At 39.9% G+C, this 5,705-nt stretch overlaps 1 long non-coding RNA gene across 1 annotated transcript; it reads right to left on the reverse strand.

Moving 5' to 3' along the window:
• Positions 1 to 888: 888 nt before the first annotated feature.
• Positions 889 to 5,276, reverse strand: LOC104616975. The gene is made up of 3 exons (XR_737997.1): positions 5,166 to 5,276; positions 4,155 to 4,257; positions 889 to 1,617 (listed from the first exon to the last, which is right to left on the reverse strand). It is a non-coding gene; the product is annotated as an uncharacterized LOC104616975 (long non-coding RNA).
• Between the last annotated feature and the right edge of the window lie 429 nt (positions 5,277 to 5,705).

Raw genomic sequence — 5,705 nt, forward strand, 5'->3', positions numbered from 1 at the left:
GTTTTCAATGACACGCAGTTTTGCATGGGTGTGCAACTCACATGCCAGCACCTGTCTAGTGGTCAAATAAATAGTTGCTAGCTATGGAACAACTCAAAATTATTGCTTCCCTAATAACCACTTCATTTCCATTTACCAACACATCAAAAGACAATGGATGGGCACAAAGATAAATCTCTCTTAATTTAGTTTTATCATGGTTTTAAGGCAGAATAAGTAGATTTTTTCCCCTCCCATATTAAGTTGCATCGTGAACTGCTAAAATGGGATATTTCAAATAACTGCTTCTCAAACAGTCCTAGGATATTTTACACTTGTAACTCGTAAGCTAACCTTGTCGGTGTATTGCAGATAATGTGACACAGTTCTCACTGCTGTTTCAATCTCCTTATTAAAGTAAGGAAGGAGCACGTGCTTAATCAAAAAGCACAAAGGAAAACTGGCCCAAACACAGGCAAGGTAAAGGTTTTTTGCCTACCACTGCCAGCCTCCTCCCTGCCCACTTTCTGCACTCCTGGGTTTTGCTGGCTTTATTGGGGTGGATGTATGGAGGAACACAGGTTCAGGGCTGTTTAATTCTCTTCTCTGGAGGGCACCCAAACCACACGTGTTTCTCCACGTGAGATTTCAACCAACCGCAATGTCTGTAAGTGAAGGAGCAGATCTCAAACCAACTCAGACCATCAATGGGTAAGTTACACGCCAAAGAGAGAAGCCTCACCCTACCATTAAGCTGCAGCTCAGAGGCTCACAATTCAGCTGCATCCACCCACTCGGCCACTTCTCCCCCACAGCACCTTTCATCAAGTTTAATAACAACACGGGCTGCTGAACTTAGTCAGAAGGGTTGCTCCTAATGGGAATCTTGCCATCGGTAACGGTATACAGTCTTTAGGTTTAATGAAGAAATCTTTATTTGAGAGAATATTAAGCTGTAGTCATGAACATTACTTGAGGTACACAAACAAAAAAATCCTATCACTAAAGGTGCAATAATTTATTTGTATAACTCCTACCCTCCACTGAAGGTAATATAAACACAAAATGCTTCAGAATTACAGGATGTATTATCAAACTAGCCTCTGTATAAAAAAAGTTATAGCTTCAGTTGTAACAGAGAAGTCGTGCTGTGATGTTTAGTTTTTCAAAAGCACTGATTAGATACTATCTTAAAATTACTTTGCAGCTCAAGTTGGCATATTCTATAAAGGTTCTGTAAACTTAAGCTTTTTAATTCCTAGAAATATTAAAACAAAACAGCTTTATTGCATGTTTATTTTCTTATTACTTTCAAAAGAACAAGGTAGCAGACTGGAAATCACAAACATACCTGAAAGGCGGGATTTTTTTTTTTTTATAGTACTTAGGCTTTGCCTTCCCAAACATGATCATACATATTTCGCAAATTTCTTATGAAAGGGAAAAAACAACATATTTCATTTTAAAGGAGCAGGTGCAGTGCTTTTATGAGTTTTTCAAAATGAGATGAGAGCTATGATGCCATGGATCCAAGCTCTTACAAGTGATTGTCTGGAGGCAGCCGATACATACGAGAGTTCCTTCGTGAAAGTTATGAGGACTGAAAGTCATGTCACAATGTAGTTGGCTGTCCAGCAGCTGGGTAAAACAAAACCAAACCAAGTCATTAGTTAACAAATTTTAACATACATAGGCTTTAACTCATATAAGCTCTACTGCCTCTGGAAATATATATCATCTGTGCCCTGCTTATCTTTCTTCCTGCAAAGATGGGGCACTAACTGCAAAGAATAATTCAGCATAACTTGAGCGGAAATATATTTTCCATGCTGGACAAATGCACTTTTATTTCATTTTACTCCCAAAATACTTGTGGGTATATTTACTTTCAGGCTCTGCGATGGCAAAATAGTAAAGCAAAGGACTGATGAGTCATCTTCAGCTGTGCCTGGTTTGTGTTACGTGGTAATACAGAGCCCTTGTGTTATTTGGCCATAGAGGGAATCTCATGAATTTACTTCTTGCCTTTGCTTCAGCACTCACAAACCTGTAACTATTCCCCGTGTTTGACACGGAATATCGAGTTCCAATAACTATCACTGTAAGGTTTTGCTGTAGGGAAATAACCTACCAATAAAACCTTGTCCACTTTTATTTGAAAAATAGAAATATTTTGGACCCTGGACCACTACGTAATTTTTAATGCTCTTCTCTCCCAAGGTTTTTGATAATTTATTTTGAAACAGAATCATCCACAGTTTCAAATAAGCTTCTGGCAGCCAAAACATTTCATTGAAATGTCCATAAGCATCTCAAAACAATACTGATTAATTCTGGGTTGGTCAGAGACTGTCACTTGTGCACACTGCTGTGCAGCGGGGGCAGGGATGCACGAGCTGTGCAATCAAGCAACTGATTTTATATTTAGCATCAGACTTCTCAGAACTGGAAGGCAAAACACTAACATGGCACCAGTTTGTTCTTCTTTTCAGATGTGGATTCTGTCAAATTCTAGTTACAAATGAACAACTAACCATAGCTGCAGTTTTACCAAAATCAGTCCCTTTGAAACTGTCAACAAGAGCCAGTGTAACTTAAAGGCAACCAACCCATATTTTGAGATTTTGAGTGGACACAGCAAGAAGAGACAATTGGTAGGAAAAAAGACAAACCCTTGCCATTATTCTTCTTCCAAAACCATACATTTCCACAAAACCTGGCTCCTGGTGTGGTAGGTATGTACAAATGCAAAACCTTACAGCACAAAACACTGTACACAGCTCTGCGCTACGTTTTCTAGCACTGCTGCTCTAAGAAATGATGATGGAGGGGGTGATTTCTACAGCATATAAGCTCACAAATAATTCATTTGATCCTTCTTCTATCCTTAAGGGACCTCAATTCTCGCTAAGCAAAAAGGATTAAGAGGAAAAGGAAAATATGACTTTTATCACCTTCCTCTCTTTTTTGTGTAAAGATTGATGTGCAAACGTGCATTTTAAGCTTCAAGACCTCATCCCCATGAAGAAGGTTTATAGTATCAAGCCTGAAGAGGAAAATCTATTTCTAAATGTGTCAGGTTAAAAACAAAATAATAAAAAGTTGCTAACATTTCTTAGCAGAATTAAAAAAAAAAAAAAAAAAAAAAAATGTATCGCCAAACAAATGGTTATACAATAGCACCCTCTAGCTCTGCTGATGGGGAAATATCTCCCTCCTGAAACCAGAGAAAAAAATAATTTGTGCTTGGAAAGATAGGTAGGTACCTTTCCTACTCCTGGATTTCTACAGCCACTGCTTTTGAGAGAGAAGAAGGGAAATAGGAAGTGAAAAGAGCTCTGTGTCTCCACTTATCAGTTAAGATTGTAGGCAGTGAATATACTGAACAGTACCATGTAACAGGAAGGCAACGATTCTATGATTCTATGATTACTCCCATGGGGTTTTTTTCTGTGTCTTACTGTTTTCCAGTGCAGATAGCCAGCATTAGCACTGCCCATCTCATATCACTGGTGACATCAGGGTGATGCTGAAATGCTCTAGAAGTTTGGTATCAGTCACAGAAATCCAGGACTAGGAAGGACAGGCAAGTGATATACTCAAAGGCAGAAAAATGTGTCAAGATGTTTCTGACATGCAACTGTCTGGCTCATTCTTCAAAACCTGCAGCAAGCAACACTTTAGCACACGTCTGGGGATACCACCACAAAGATTCATTATGACAAGTTACAGAATGTTCCAAATATTTTCCTTGACCATTTTCTCTGCAAATGGAGGCCTGGAGACATAAAAAGTGCGAACTTTTCCAAACGAGGCCCAGGGTTCTAGAACTAGTAGAAGAATCTATATTTTCTCATGTGAGGTGACAGATCCAAGTCTCTAGGACAACACATGTGCAGAGTGTAGTAGTTTATCTTTATACACAGAATCGGCCTTTAATACTGCTTACCAGAGATCCTCTTGGCAAGGGCATAATGGGCTTGGAAATCTTTGATACAAGATTAAAATAGCATGGGAAGGCTCCCCTTCCCATGGCAAAGCTATGCCTGAGTGGCAAAGCCATTTGAGCATAAGCATAAACACATTTCTTCCAGGAGGAGAAAAACCCATCAGTTAAAATCATGGCAACAGTGTTGTTAGAGTTCACTGTCCTTTGGACAGGATTTGGTACTTACTTCTGGATCGGATATAACAATCGTTGCAGTTAAGCAGACCATTTCTAATCCTGACATCTGTCCCACTTGCTGCATCTCCCAGCTGTCCCTTGCAAATGCCACACTGTAAATTGAAGAACAGAGAAAGTAAAAGAGACCATGCCCTACTATCCATCGTAACTCTCCCCAGGTTTTGACTTTTGTTTCAATAGTTCTTGGAACAGTGAGAAAAAATAACCCCCCAGAACGTAGCCCATACTCCTGAGGAGCTGGATTTCAGTACTCCCCACTTCCACAGAAATGAAGTCTAGTGGTTTTAAGGGATATCTGATTTTAATGTTACATTTTGGAGCCAGCCCATCTATGACGGAAAAAGCTTAGAGAGGCCAGAGGCTTACTTTGGGTAAAAAAAAGAAAAAGGTTTCACAAATGTCTAATACTAGACACAAATGTCTAATACTAGTTGGGCCCAAGATAATGGAAATAGACACTTTCTGAGCTCTCTAGAAAACACTATCTTGAGTCATTTCCAGACTGAAACACTCAAGAACAGTCATGAATTATTTCTGTTGAGAGCTCTGGTGAAAGCCAGAATACATCATCCATTCCATAGTCAAAGCTTTCCAACCATGGGTCGGATCAAAGATGGCTTTGGGACTGACCAGGCTTTTTTTTGTGTGTGTGTGTGTGTGTGTGTGTGTGTGTGTGTGTGTGTGTGTGTGTGTGTGTGAAAATCACAAGGTAACTAATGTTATATTTAAAAAAACAATGAGTACAACTGGGAAACTATGTGATGCTTTCCTCTGTAAGTGAGGAAGCTAAGTTTCCTTGCTAAATCACAGGTTTTAGCTCAAATAATATGTCTGACAACAAGATAACACATTAGCTGCACTACTTCCACTCCTCTACAAACAAACATACATAGAATCCCTTGGTTCTCTCATTTTCAGTTTCACATCTACAGCCCTCAATATACTCTCTTTTCACACTGTGCATGACTTGAGGTTTTTCTTAATAAAGCAAGAGACATACCCTGAAGCACTGAATATGGAAATAAAGACCAAGCGTTTCAATAATCATGGCAGCTCCTTTTCCAAGAGGAAGCCCACAGGTAGAACAAAGCTTCTTTCCGCTGACAGACCTAGGAGACAAACACGATTTTCAGAAAGCAGAACAGCAACTGATGCTAAAATGCAGCCAAATGCTTACACAGATTTATGGAGAAGGACAGGGAGGAATGGGGGGCTTTCTCATAAATACACATTGACACTTCAACCATGCTGCTGAATCAGCCTGCATGTCTGCCTTGCAGACAAGCAAGCAGAGGACTTTGACCCACTTAGTGGATGAGGGAAAGGCTGTGCATGTTGTCTACCTAGACTTTAGTAAAGCCTTTGACACCATTTCCCACAGCATTCTCCTGGAGAAACTGGCTCCTCACAGCTTGGACAGGAATATTCTTTGCTGGGTAATAAAATGGCTGGATGGCTGGGCCCGAAGAGTTGTGGTGAAACTGAGCTAAATCCAGTTGGTGGACAGAACACAAGTGGTGTTCCCCAGGGCTCAGTATTG

Source organism: Phaethon lepturus, unplaced genomic scaffold (genome assembly GCF_000687285.1).
Source record: "Phaethon lepturus isolate BGI_N335 unplaced genomic scaffold, ASM68728v1 scaffold51982, whole genome shotgun sequence".
NCBI classification, from domain to species: domain Eukaryota; kingdom Metazoa; phylum Chordata; class Aves; order Phaethontiformes; family Phaethontidae; genus Phaethon; species Phaethon lepturus.